Source organism: Sorex fumeus, unplaced genomic scaffold (genome assembly GCF_029834395.1).
Source record: "Sorex fumeus unplaced genomic scaffold, SorFum_2.1 ptg000039l, whole genome shotgun sequence".
In the NCBI taxonomy this organism is placed as follows: domain Eukaryota; kingdom Metazoa; phylum Chordata; class Mammalia; order Eulipotyphla; family Soricidae; genus Sorex; species Sorex fumeus.
The window spans coordinates 4,302,287-4,316,942 of record NW_026606096.1 but is presented as its reverse complement, the minus strand read 5'-3'; the positions used below and the strand labels follow the sequence as shown (position 1 = coordinate 4,316,942).

Below are 14,656 nucleotides of genomic sequence, written 5' to 3'. Positions count from 1 at the left end.
CTGGGCCCTCTCAAGCAAATCGATGAACAATGGGAGAACAGTGACAGTGACAGGTTTCTGATATAATATATTACGCTAATTTATTTGTGTATATTTAACCACTTGTGCACCCCTGAGATGAACCCTTCTTGGTCATTGTGTTTAATCCTTTTAATATTTTGCTGTGTTTGTTTTGCTAAGATTTTGTTAAGGTTCTTTGCATTGTTACTTATCAGAGTATTGGTCTATAATTTTATTTTTTAATAATGTCTCTCTTTTGGGAGTACTAGTGTAAATTTGACTTTATAGAAGCTGTTAGGGAGGATTCTTTATTTTTTTCCTCTGTATTTTGGAAGAGCTTGAGGAGAATAGACACTCTCTTCTTTAAAGTTTAGGTAGAATTCACTAGTGAATCTCTCTGGACTAGGATTTTGTTTCTAGGGAGATTTTTAACTACAGGTTTAATTTTTGGGGGATGGGAGGTGGTTACACTGGTACTCTTTGGGCCTCTTGGATCAGTGCTCCCATCTCATTCTTCAGATTAGGTACATTTTCCTCAATTATTTATTTATTTTACTTGTGGAATTCCTGTGATTCTAGAGTTGCTCTTCTTGGTAATGTCAATAATCTCCCTTATATAATCTTCATTTTTCTCATTCTACTTTCTATTTCCTCTTCTTTCTTGCTGAATTTGTGTACTGTATTCTTAAGTGAGTGATTTGCTTTTCAGCTTCATCCACACTGCTTCTATGGCTTGCTACTACATTCTTAATTTCCACCACTTTTATTTGAACAATTTCATGAACCTCTCTTCAAGTTTATTGATTCTTTGCTCAAATGTCATTTTTAGATATTGAGAATGCTTGTTGCCCTGAAGACTTATATTTTCAGATTACAGAATCCTGATGTTACTAGGGATCACCCTGGAGTTTTGTGAATGCTTGTTTTCTGTTGTCATTTCTGTGTTCTTCCATTTCCCCATGGACTTAGATGTTGCATTCACCATTGATGAGGGTTTGACTGGATTGGTACTACTTATGACTAAGCAGTACTCTTGGGCCAATGTTGGAAGTGAGAAAATGGCTACAACTTTTGCTACCAAAGCAGAGGAGCTTTAAGCCCCATGTTTTAATGTTGATTTGTTGTTGCAGGTAGGGCGTTCGCCTTACAAGCGGCCAACACGGCTGACCCAAGTTCGATTCCTCCGCCCCTCTCAGAGAGCCCGGCAAGCCACCGAGAGTATTCGATATGCCAGACACAGTAACAACAAAGTCTCCAATGGAGACGTTACTGGGCCCGCTCAAGCAAATCGACGATCAACGGGAGGGCCTTTACCTTTACCTTTTACCTTTTTAGTATTACTAGACTATCATCCTAGTGTTTCCAATAAGACTTTGAGCGTGTGGGGTAGCCAGAGTAAAATTTTCATGGAACTGTGCAAGCTGCCATGTGATTTGGGGTTTGGGAGATAACTAACCATACAAAAGTGTGGGTTCACAACAGGTGTTTTTTTCTCTCCGGGAGCTCTCTACAGCTTCAGTTCACATCAAGCCACATGTCAGTTCAGGGGTTGAGCATCAGGGCAGGTGGGCCGTAATCAAGGATCTTTTTCTTGCAGTCTTCACACACACCCAGCTATGGTGACTGGATATCGTGTACTCTGTTGCTGCAATGTTAGTCCTAGACAGAAAATCATTCAAGACCATATATGGTACATGTGGGAAGAGCAGGGGATTAAACACATGACCTCATGTATGAAGTTATCCACCAGTTATCTCAAAAGTGCAAACATCATAAATGATAATTTAGGAGATGTGGAAAAACCTGAGAAGGATAAGCTCATTCAGACATGGGAATATAGAGTTTCTGGTAGAGTGGACTGTACCAACTCTGAGAGCACCAACTCTGGTATGAACCTGCTTCCACCTATTATTGGATGATTCCTATAATAGTTACTTTACCTGAATATATTTTCAATTGTTTGTTCAAAGTAAGATCTTGACAATAGTTCATTTTAAACTATACCATGCCCCATCTTATTGACTCCCTCTTTTGCATAAAGCAATTCATACAGTTTATAAAGTGAGTTAACACCCCCAAACCCCACTATGCAAGATGAGAACATCTGGACACTAATTGGGGAAAAGTCTCGGGGATAGATCCAGTTTATAGGCCTCCTGCAGAAACTAGTTTGAATTAGAGTATTTGGGTCTCATTAAGGAAGCTCTTCATTTATAAGCAATGGCCCTTTCATAGATTTTTAAGCCAATTATGTAAATGATGATGTAACTGTGTATTAATAACATGCATGTGAACCAGGCAACACACAAATTATATCATTTAATCTCCAAACAACTCCATGAGATGGAAGAGGCTCCCATCTCCATTTCATACAAGAAAACGAGTGTAAACAAGGGATTAGTAATTTTCTTGATATCACATATCTAAGATATCTAATAGTCATCAGACTCAAATTTGTTTTGCCAATATACACAGTCAAACTTTAGACCTATATCCTTAGCCAATATACAGAGACTGTACTGAACTGAAGAAAATTTAGAGACTGTTTTAAAACCTACCAAAAGTTTTCAGAATTTTGACATTAGTTATTAGGAACCATGTAAGCATTCCCTTACCTTCTTACCTTCTTCAGTTAGCAGCACAACTACTGTGAGCATTGTCCCATTGGGCTTTGATACAGCTGTCAATCAGATATCCTCTTGCCCTGCTTGAGCAGTGACTTAGGCTGGACCAATTAGAATTCTTCCCTGGAATTCTTCACAAGTTTGAGGTAAGGAAATCACTTTTTTCTCCTTTAATTTTCATATGCAAGGACTGTATTCTATGACTGCCCTTGACTAGATAAAAACTTGAGAGAAAGCAGAAATGGAAATTGACTTGAAAAATGAAAAAAGAAGATAAGAAAAGTTTGAGTTTTTATCTATTCACTTATTCTCCTTAGCTGCTTATTTGAAAACTGGTCGCTTTTTAAACATTTGTTTTTTATTGAATCATCCTGAATTACAAAGTTACAAAGATATCTGTGATTGAGTTCCTGGTGTACAAAGTTCCAAAACCAATGTCTTTACCAGTGTGCTCTACCCTCCACTAATGTCCCCAGAATACCCTCATCCCCTTATCTGTCTCTTTGACAGCACATTTTCCCTCTATTATTGTATTGTTGTTCCCTTCCCTAACTTATCTACCCCCACTCCCACCCCAGTGCCAAGCTTCCTACTGAAGACCAGTTATCCTGCTCTTTGTTTCTATTGTCTTAGGACATTTAATAACCCCTAAGAACTTTCTTTATATCTAACATATTAGAGAGATCATTCTGAGTCTGTTCCTCTCCCTCTGAAAAACTGGTCACTTTAAATTGGAGAGGGGGGGAGGTGGGGAACGACATATACATCCCGCAGAATTTGTTATGTGGGCAGGTGGACATGGCTATAGAAGAGATCCAAGTAGCTGTCATGGATAATCTTCTCCATTGTCCTTCTGGAAGATGTGATAGATCTATCAGGATTTCGGAGGGCAGTCATCTTGGTCTTGTAGTTGGCGAAGGACAGGCGGGTGTTGTGAATGCTTTTCCCAGATTCTGCTGCATCTGCCAGCACTGCTGCTATTCTCTCTTTAAGGTCGTCCTTTATTGCTTCTCTGCACTTCTTTGTGAGCTCAGACGTTAGCTTGTGGTTGCCTGATGCTTGTTGGCAAATGAGCTCAAGAGTTTGTGAAGACAGGCATCTTTTTGTGGCTTTTTCTCTCTCGGCATTCCTCGCACAATCATGGAGGTGCTCAACCAGTCGATCGTATTCTGTGTCAATGTCGTCAATGACAGCATCTTCCCTTGGTGCTGCAATAGTGCCAAAAGATCTCCCAGTTGGTGGTCATTCTGGGAGTTCTCTTCTTAAACGTTGCAGCCCTTTCTCCCAGCTCTATGAAGTAGAATTTTGCATCAAAGAGATGGTGGTCCTATCCCATTTGGAATTTTGGGACAACAGCGACATCAGTCAGGCAAAACCATTAAGCACCTGGCCCAGACATGGTCAGACCTGAACACCTGAAGAATCTGCCACCAGTACTCATGTACTCATGTGGCTCGGCTCTTCACACACTACCTGTCTGAATGCAAGTTTCTGTCCCAGTGGAAAACCAGCAGGACCATTCTGTTGTACAAGAAGGGGGACATCCACAACATCGGCAACTATCACCCAATCTACCAGTTCTCCATCATCTACAAGCTGTTCACTCAACTCATCCTGAATAGGATTAGCAGAACACTAGATGAAGGACAACAATGTGAGCAAGCCGGGTTCTGAAAAGGATTCAGCACAATCGACCATATCCACATGGCGACCAAGCTCATTGAGATTTCTTGGGAGTTCAAGATGCTGCTCTGTCTAATGTTTGTTGATTTAAAGAAGGCCTTTGAGTCTGTTGAGACTGAAGTGGTCATCAAAGCCCTAGCCAAACAGGGCATTCAAACTCAATACATCAGGATCCTCCATGAGCAGTATTATGGATTAACCACCAGGATCTCACCATTCTACAAGGAAATGATCATCAACGTAAAGAGAGGGGTTCAGCACAGTGATACCTTTTCACCGAAACTCTTCAATGCCACCCTAGAGAGCGTCATGCGATGACTGGAATGGGAAGGAATGGGAGTGAAGACAGACGGTTGGCATCCACACCACCTCCACTTTGCTAATTACATTGTACTGATAACACCAAACATTAGCCAAGTAGCACAAATACTGGCCAACTTTGACCGTGAATGTGGAAAGGTCGGACTACAACTGAATCTCATGAAAACAATGTTTTTATGATAAATGGTCCCGTTCCTGACGTTTCATTCTCTCTCAACAGAACGAACATTTCCGAATGCAGCATTTATGTGTACCTAGGTCAAGAACTCAATATGACGAATGACCTGGCACCTGTGTTGTGCAGGAGGAAGAGAGCAGCTTGGAACGCCTTCAAGAGCATCAAAGAAATAGCTAAGAGAACGAAGAATCTCCAGCTCTGGGCACATCTCTTTGACTCCACCATTCTTCCTACACTAACATATGCCTCAGAGACCTGGGCCCTACGAAAACAGGATGAGAACACTATTTGTCTCCCAAAGAAGAATCAAAAGAGCTATGCTTAGAGTATAACACTTCACTCAAGTGAGAGAAGGAATCCACAGTTACAACCTTCATCGACGATTGAGAATCAGGGATGCTGTCTCGTTTGCCAAAGCATCAAAAATCAAATGGGCTGGACACGCAATGCAATTTGGAGATGACCACTGGACTAGAGCTGTTACCAACTGTATTCCATGAGACGTCAAAAGATCGTGTGGTTGTCCACCTATGAGATGGTCAGACTTCTTCGTCAAGACCCTGAATAAATGATTTGAGGCTCTTTGTGTTCCTGGAGCAAGCAGATGCCATTGGGCTACACTAGCACGTGACAGGGACAAATGGAGATGTTACTAGTGCCCACTCAAGCAAATCGATGAGTAACGGGATGTCAAGTGATCAAGTGAAATTTTTTTTTTAAATTTTGAGTGGAAGTCTTCCAAGCGATGCTCAAGAAGCCTGAGTCTCCTCTCAACCATCTTGGCCAATCTGATCTATGGCCACCTTAATCACTGTGTTACCTTTCTGGTCCCTAGTTACATTTTCAAGTACTAGATCTAATAGGAATTAATTTTCTGTCTCTTGAAACTAAAGAGTTCTAGTCACATATACCAACTATACTAAAATAATTCAGAGTGGAATTCATAACTAGCTTTAATATGGTTTGGAAAAATATTAGAAGAGAGGGGTACAGACTTCTGAACATCTTTCCATAGAACAATCATTATTATAATCTGCTGTAAGGTGATTGGCAATTGTATCTTTGATTTTGATAATGATAATTTTGATTACAATTATTCAATTAACACTATCTTGTTGAATGCTTACCATGTGTCAGCTATTCTGCTCAGAATTATACATTTTCTTTATCTCACATTATTCCTCATATATTATGAGTGAGGTTAAGACCTTATTCCAATCAAACTGAAGAAAGCAAGGTACCGGACGGGATAAGGAATAGTAAGCAAGTGCCTGAGCAGAGGTTCAAATCAGAACCATGTTATTCTATAGTCTCGAATCTTATACACCATCTTGCCAGGTATGATCTGAATATACTGATACAAAAAGCTAGTGACAAGCATTATCCCTGGGAGGTGACATAAAAAGAAAACCATAGCTGAGGGGAAGTTCTCCTGTCATCTTCCAGTGGACAACTTAAAAAACTCAAAAGAAAAGCAGCTTCAAAAATAAATCTCAAGAACATAAACACAACAATAAGTATTAGGCACAAAACCCTATAGTTTAGAGAAACTGTTATGTAAACAGTAGTCAGCTTGCTGAATCAAATCTTCAAGTATGAATGGCAGCTCTGTCTCAGAATTCTGTAGTAAAAAGAACTAAAAAGTATCCATCAAAATATGTCTCTGGGGATTGTAGAAGTAGCTCAATGAACTGGAGCTACTTCATTGAGCTACGGCTCAGGGACCCAGGGATCACTAAACTTTGCCAGGTTTAATCCCTCACATCTCAAGAACCAAGCCATGAATAGCCCCAGAGCATCACTAGATGTGACCAAAAGAAAAAAGAAAAACAAAGTATCTCTGATCCAGCTCTCTGTGGGTGCCTATCTCTAAGATGTTGGAGTACTCACATTCCAAGTACTTTTCATTTAAAACTAGAATGTTCCAACTTTAGAGAGAAATATTTCAGGTCTGCTTTAGGGCAGGGATTGGGGTCTGGGTTGGTAATACCCAAAATATGGTGCTGGGAATGTGTATGGTGTATGGGATTGATGTTTGAGTATTAAATATAATCAAATATTGTGATCTACTTTATGAAATAAAAAAATTAATAAATAAATAAAAACTTAAAAATAAAACTAGAATGTCCTGGGGCTTGTGCAACAGTACAGGCGTTAGGATAATGGTGTGTGACCTCCAGTTCAGTCTATGGCACCACATGACCCCCACTCATTGTTAGATTTAGCCCTGAAGGCATTAGAGTAACTGTAGTCATGGCCTTGGTGGCTCCCAAGGACCACCAGAATGTCACTGACATCCCTGACAATGTGTCCTAAGCAGTATAGATCCTTGGGTTCTCATAATGAACCACCTTGGGGTTGACCAAGAATCACCAGCAGTTTTCCCTGGACTCCTGTGCATGGCTTGGAAGGTTACTCTGAAACACAAGAGAAAAAAAATGTAAGCAATCCTTGCCGAGCTAAATAGATGTGCAAAGTTCACTGGAAAAACCTATATGGTGGATGAGAAAAGGGCAGATTATTTCCTGAGGATCTTCTCCACCACTAGGACATGTACACTGCCCTCCTCTTGCTATCACTGTTGGACACTATTTTTTAATTGAAGCACCATGAGATAAAGTTACAAAGCTTTTGTGATGAGATTTCAGTAATAAAATGTTCCAACACCCACCCCTCCATCAGTATACATTTCCCACAATCAATATCCCCCATATCATACCTCCTGCCACCCCTGCCCAGCAGCCCACCTCTATGTCAGGCACTTAGTTTCTCTCTATATTTGTCTCCGTCTCTCTGTCTGTCTCTCTGTCTCTCTCTCTGTCTCTCTCTCTCTTTATCCTTTTGGGCATTATAGTTTGAAATATAGGCATTGAGAAACCATCAGGTTTGGTTCTTTACCTACTTTCAGCACACATCTCCCATCCAGAGTGACACCTTACAACCATCATTGTCATAATTGTCCCTTCTCTATCCCAATTGTCCTCTTCCCCAGCCCTTGAGGCAGGCTTCCAAGTATGGGGAACTTTTTAACCACAGCATCTACCCATGGACCTGTGTTGGCCTTGATTACTGTTGCCTTGCCATGGGAAGACACCATCTGTTCTCATAGCAACATCCATCAGCATCCTCTGTGACTTAGCAGTCAGAAAGCAGATAGAGACAAAGGTAAGGACATATTCCAGTTTGAGATTCTAGAGCCTCCCATTATACTTCCATATATCCATTACTAGGCAGCCCCTCTAAAAGCACTTCCAAAGAGTCATCAGGGGTTTACCGTTCTCAACACAGTTCAAAAGAAAACATACCTTTAGGATCCTACTGTAAGATTCAGTCATTTTTTCTACCTAATTACCTACCATTCTTTGTTGCATTTATTTATAGTCCTTTCTCCTATATCCTGCCCATACCATCCCTCCCAGTGACTTATAGAATCTTTTCATTTTTCACTGCTGGTTCATGTATAAAAGTCATCTACTTTGCTGGAGCGATAGCACAGCAGTAGGGTGTTCGCCTTACAAGCGGCCAACATGGCCGACCCGAGTTCGATTCCTCCGCCCCTCTCGGAGAGCCCAGCAAGCTACTGAGAGTATTCGATATGCCAAACACAGTAACAACAAAGTCTCCAATGGAGACGTTACTGGGCCCGCTCGAGCAAATCGACGATCAACGGGAGGGCCTTTACCTTTTACCTTTACTTTGCCACTGAGCCACACCTTCAGCCCACCTTCTCAGTAACTTCTATATTTGATACATTTATCCCTCTGGCTTCTCAGTATCTGACAATAACTTTAAAAACAAGATCAGCAATCACCTCAACCCCACCTCAGTCAATTACTCCCATGCTCATAACATAGATCTCATTACCAACTGCACCAACTATAATATTCTAATGTGAAACACTCAACTGATGTTTATCCCAATTTTCCAATTTACATTATCTAGTACACCTATGTCAACAGTTTTGGCCCACACCTGACAAGGTTTGGGGTTTACTCCCTGCTCTGTGCTCAGGGATCACTTCCGGAGGTACTTGGTGGACCACATGCATTGCAAGGGCTATAACCCAGACAGGGCATATGTAAGGCAAACTCCCTATCTCTTGTACTATCTCTCTGGACCATGATTTTTTTTAATCTTCCGTAACTTCAAAGTCATAAAACCTATATTTACAGTCAATCCACATTTCATGTTTCTCTCCATGGTCGTTAATTTAAATTAATCAATTCAATAAATGAACAAACCTGTTGAGCTCCTTTCTGAGCAGCCTGGAAATATCTCACTTATGATTAAATCATCTCTCCACTTACTACATACCTTCATCGCCTTCATCCCGGGTATGGGATGAATCAATTTTTTAAAAAACATAAAAACTCCTTGATTTCTGTCATCTTCACTTTATGGCCACAAGCCCTCAGATGGGTTGACACACTCATCTTTAATTTTCAAGAAAACAAAGTATCTGTACTGGTATCCATTCCATGACTCCGTGTGGTGATTATTTCACAAACTTTTACTTCTCAAAAATCTATTACCTCTTTATACCTCTTAACTCTTCAATAATTTCCTGTTTCACTGAGAACATAGAAATAATCAGAGAGATGCTTAGAATCTATAGTCACAATTCATAGGCTCTGTGCCAATAAGATCTACCCTTTTTTTTGTCACAGAGGACAAACTCTTCCTAGAGGACATCCCCAATCATTGTCTGGAGGATCCTATTTCCTTTCACCTACAAGACTTTTTCCCTGTGGTTAACCTTTCTTCCGCTTAAATTTCATCTCCTAGAACTTAGTTCTTTCTCAGTTATGACCCTATTTTCTTGTTCCCTGTGTAGTAAGACTCCTAAATTTTTATGGATATTTTGTTCCCCAAATAGAAAAACTCTTGGAGTAAGGTTTTCTTTTTCCTTTACTAACTCACTTTCTATTTTCTCTTGAATTCTCTTTATGTAAGACTTTACTATAGTTCCCAATTAGTGGTTCTTTCTCTGTGAAATGATGGTGTGTCACAGTTGTTTGCTGTGTGTCCATGGCAATGTCCCCAGTTTCCCTCCCCCACCTTGTCTGTCTCTTATGGTAGACACTTTCTTTCTCTGCCTCCCAGCCCTGTCTCCTTTTGGGCATTATGGTTTGCAATGCAGATAAAAGGTAAAGGTAAAGGCCCTCCCGTTGTTCGTCGATTTGCTCGAGCGGGCCCAGTAACGTCTCCATTGGAGACTTTGTTGTTACTGTGTCTGGCATATCGAATACGTCACGGGGAGCTTGCCAGGCTCTGCCATGCGGGCGAGATACTCTCGGTAGCTTGCTGGGCTCTCCGAGAGGGGCGGAGGAATCGAACTCCGGTGGACCATGTTGGCTGCGTGCAAGGCAAACGCCCTACCGCTGTGCTATCGCTCCTCTGCCCACAATACAGATACTGAGAGGTTATTATGTTTGGTCCCTTACCTATTTTCAGCACTCAGTTCATATCCAGAGTGATCATTTCCAACTCTCTTTGTCATAGTGGTTCCTTCTCTATCCCAGGGGACTTCTCCCCCAGCACTTGAGGCAAAAGCCTCCTATGTTTCCACTGCTGCCATCTTTTACTCTTACTACACACCAGGGAACCAGAATTGTTTTCCATAAGCCTTTGTTCATAATCTCAAGCCTTTATCATGCAAGCCAGGGCCCTTCAAGATACAGGCCTGGCTACCTTTCTAACTTAATCTTGTCGTTTTTTTCTTCTTGCTTATCACTCAAATCAGTCTTCTTGATTTCCCTTAAGACCTCTTCATTTTTTCCACCTCAGGGTCCATCCACTTCCTATTCCTCTACCCAGAACAAAAATTTTTCCTCCATGTTTTCAATTTGACTCCCTCTCTTGATTCAGATTTCGTTCAAATGTCATCTCTTCTTAAGCATTCTAATTACCCACTTTCTCTTCATTGTATTTTGCTCTTCAATTTATGTTCTTTATAACCCTAACCTACAGCACCCGGTATTCCCAGGCGGTCTACCATCCAAGTACTAACCAGGCCCGACCCTGCTTACCTTCCGAGATCAGACGAGATCGGGCGCGTTCAGGGTGGTATAACCCTAACCACTGAAAAGAGACACTATATATTAGTTATTAAGTGCATGCTCCTTGAAGTTTGGAGATTGTTCAATGGTAAAGCACTTGTTTAAGAGTATGATGCCTCTACAACAATCCCTAGCATTACCCCACATGTCAAATGCCATCCTGGAAGCACCACTAATGATTCCTGGCACCACATATAAATGTGTGCAATTTCTGCTGAACAACCAAATGAGGGTGAGCCACCTCCAACAAGTTCTGCAACCAATATATTTGTGAGCATCACAAAGAATGAACCCCCTGGTATGCACTGCATTTAGCATTCAAGCAACACTTAAACAAGTGTGTATTGATTTCTGGTCATCAGGTCATTAAAACAACAAAAGGAAGAAAGGGGCAGGAAGGAAAGGAGATGCCCTAACTTTGGCAAGGAAATTCTTTGTGCATTAGTTTTCCCATCTGCAAAATGTAGATTGAGCAATAGCACTTACCTATAAAGCTCTAACAAAGTTTAAATGAGTTAGTAAGAAACGTAGCAGGGTGCAGTGATTGTTGTCTATTTTTACCTGACATCAGATTCTCTTACTGCACATTGTCTTCCCTGTGGAGTGAAAACTTTTTATTTCTGGTTCAGTGTCTATTCCCAGCGCACAGAAACTGTTGGCAGAGCTACTTTCTCAAACCCACCTTAAAAACCTGTACTTCATCTTGTGCACTAGTGTTTAAAATCATGTTCAAGTTAGATATGATTTAATCTGACTCATCTTTCTCCCATACTGCTGTTAATTTATCATTATTCCAAGTTTATCTTTAATTGATAACTCTTCGGTTGAATTAAGCAAGAAAAGATCAAGAAAACAAATGGTTAAATATTCCTGACTTGAAAATGATCATTCTCTAATTTGTCTAGTATGAAAATCTTTGTCTACTTCCTGTTTTATATCCAAAAAAGACTTTATTACCATTTGAGATAATTTAGGATAAATTAACAGGCATCATTGAAAGTAAATGTCATACTGAAAGTGATCACTTGTAGCTTCTTCAATATTTACTGACTTTCTGAATCCCAGGGTTCAATCTGATTTATGTCTAATAATAGCTATTTACATAGAAACCAAGTATGTACAAAAATCATCTTAACAAACCACTATTTATTTCTTCTTCAGCAACAAGAGACTGTTGGTATCACACACAATTTACCAAGAGGAGAAAGGTCCTGCTCTAGGTCATTTGGATCAAGGTACAATGCAGCAAAGAAAATCATTCAATAGAAGCTCCTCAAATACAGGTTCCATCAGGGACCACATTGCGGGCTGTGAACCACAGTCAAGGCTATGCTGTTAGGACTTGCTTCTTGCTTCGTGTGCCATAAAGTTGAAGCTTTTAAATTCTGAAGGACTTTCTAGCTTGCAATTGCTTTTCTATGTTTATATGTGTTTCTATATGTATATGTGTTATATAATATATATATCTATTATCTATACACCTATATGTTCTCTATATTGGTTTATTTAAATATCTATATGTTCTACAAGTTGGCAATATGTACTTACGTATTTATTTATGTAACTAAAGTATATTAGCTAAGCTACTGCTGTCTCTAGTAGTAGTTAAAGTCCTCTAATCGCAATGGCTCCACATACGAAGGTTCTTCTTTCACTGTGCTAATAGCCAAGCACCTTCCATCTGTTATGCTACCATGATTGGTCTTTGGTTTCTAGAGGTGTTGTGGAAAAGGAAGGGGCATGGAATCCATAAGTGAGAAGATGTTACTGCCTGTTTCTGAAAGTTGTACACATCACTCCTGCCTACATCTCATTGGCTTCTTTTAGGTTAGGAACTGACCTTACCTTTCCTTCAGAGAGGTTAGGAAATGCAAAGTTTAGGAACTGAGCAAGAAGAAAATTAATTAAATCTGGTGAACAGCTATAGAGTGTCAAATACTCGAACACCACATTCTTGGGCCCCGTGAAGTAAAGGGGACACACAAAACTCTGCTTGTGAGTATAAATATCTCCATCTTGGTGATCCTCAGCTTCTGCCCTGCTTCTCTTGGCTTGCCTTCATTATACAGATTCTATTACTTATAACTTCATTTTATCTTTATTTTGTTTTATTTTTTATTGAATAACCATGAGATAGAGCATTACAAAGCTGTTCATGATTGGGTTTCAGTCATAAAATGTTCCAACACTCATCCCTCCACCAGTGTAATTTCCCAGAACCAATGCCCCCCGTTTCTCTCCCGACCCTCCAACTACCCATCACCCTAGCCTGCCTCTATAATAGACACTTCTCTCTCCTTCCCTCTCTCTCCATCCCGCTCTCTCCCTCCCTGTTTCTCTCTTCCTCTCTCTTTCCCTTTCTCTCCCTCTCACTCTCTCTCTCCCTCCCTCCTTCTCTCTCTCCAACCCTCTTTCTCATATTTTGATTCTTATGGTTTGTGATACAAATGCTGAAAGGTTCATTTTTTCTTAACTAATCTCTGCACCATGAAAAAAAGAAAGTAGGAGAATCATTAGCCATCAAATGTCCCAGAGAAAGAGCACCCGAGAAGAGAGAGAGAGATGATTAGAATAGTAAGGAAGTGTCCTTATGGCACCCAGCTATCCTCAGTTCCAATGTTTTCCAGGTAAAAGGATCTCAAAAATGGTGTTTCACTAATAAAAAATTTTTTAAAAATGGGAAAAAAAAACAGCTAAAATAGAGAAAGGAAACTGCCACTGTTACTAAACCATCATGGAACCTTAGGTAACACCTACAAGTTTCTCAACCAATATAAGACAATACCTCAGACCAGGTGCAGACTACATTTTAGCATGCAAATAAAATTTTCTGGCCCAATGTCTCCAACATAGGTTTTCAGTCAGTGCTCATTGGCTTTGAATGTGAGTCAGGTTCAAAGCTGTCGTGCTTTTGAATGTCTGGTGCCCTCTGACCAGCGGAATTAATTTGATGTGCCGGCAAGGACCTGGCTCTGTTAAATGACCCCAACTTCCATCTGGGGATGATGGACAGGCAAGCTTCTTTCACATGCTTTTTGTCTGTGCTTGAGAACAGTGTTACTGAGCTTCCTCCCACACCATGTTTTCATCTTTTTTATCCTTTCGATTGTTTATCACCCCTCCCCCATAGTGAAACCTGTGATAACATAGATAAGTGTTAATCTTATTTCTTCCTTTTGTCTTATGGGTTTTGCTTGGTGACTTCGGATGTCAAATAAGTGGTAGCTATTTTATCTATTATTTCATTATTGTTATTGGGCTTATTACTATTTGCAGGGCACATTAATGCTTCACTGTCTCTGGAAAAGACATACTCTCCAATATCAAGACACAAACTCTATTGTATCACTTGTGCAAAGGCAATTCCAGCTACATTTGGCACGTCTGAGCATCAGAGCCTGCCAAATTTGCAACACATATTCTCAAACTGGTCCCTAAAGTAGGGGGAAATGATTTAAGGCAGTAATTACAATATCTCTCTTTCCCCCTCTCCCTGTCTCTCCCCCTTCTCTCTCTCTCTCTCTCTCTCTCTCTCTCTCTCTCTCTCTCTATATATATATATATATATATATATATATATATATCCATCCCTCTTGCTCCAGGTCAGCAGTGTTCTGGTGGAATGCCCTGGCACCTGGGATAAAGGAAAGATGTTGAGCGCTGATGACAAGATGATAGACTCTACATCAGGGTTTAGAAAGTCCGAAGTGTTGAGAAGGATAGTCCATGAGCTCAGAACCACCTACACACACAGTGCTGAGGCAGAAGAAATGCTTCTACCCAACTTCTGC

General features: G+C 40.4%; 1 non-coding gene across 1 annotated transcript; it reads right to left on the bottom strand.

The window, feature by feature from the left end:
- Positions 1–10,767: 10,767 nt before the first annotated feature.
- LOC130028438 (5S ribosomal RNA) lies at positions 10,768–10,886 on the bottom strand. Its single transcript, XR_008793176.1, has one exon. It is a non-coding gene; the product is annotated as a 5S ribosomal RNA (ribosomal RNA).
- Between the last annotated feature and the right edge of the window lie 3,770 nt (positions 10,887–14,656).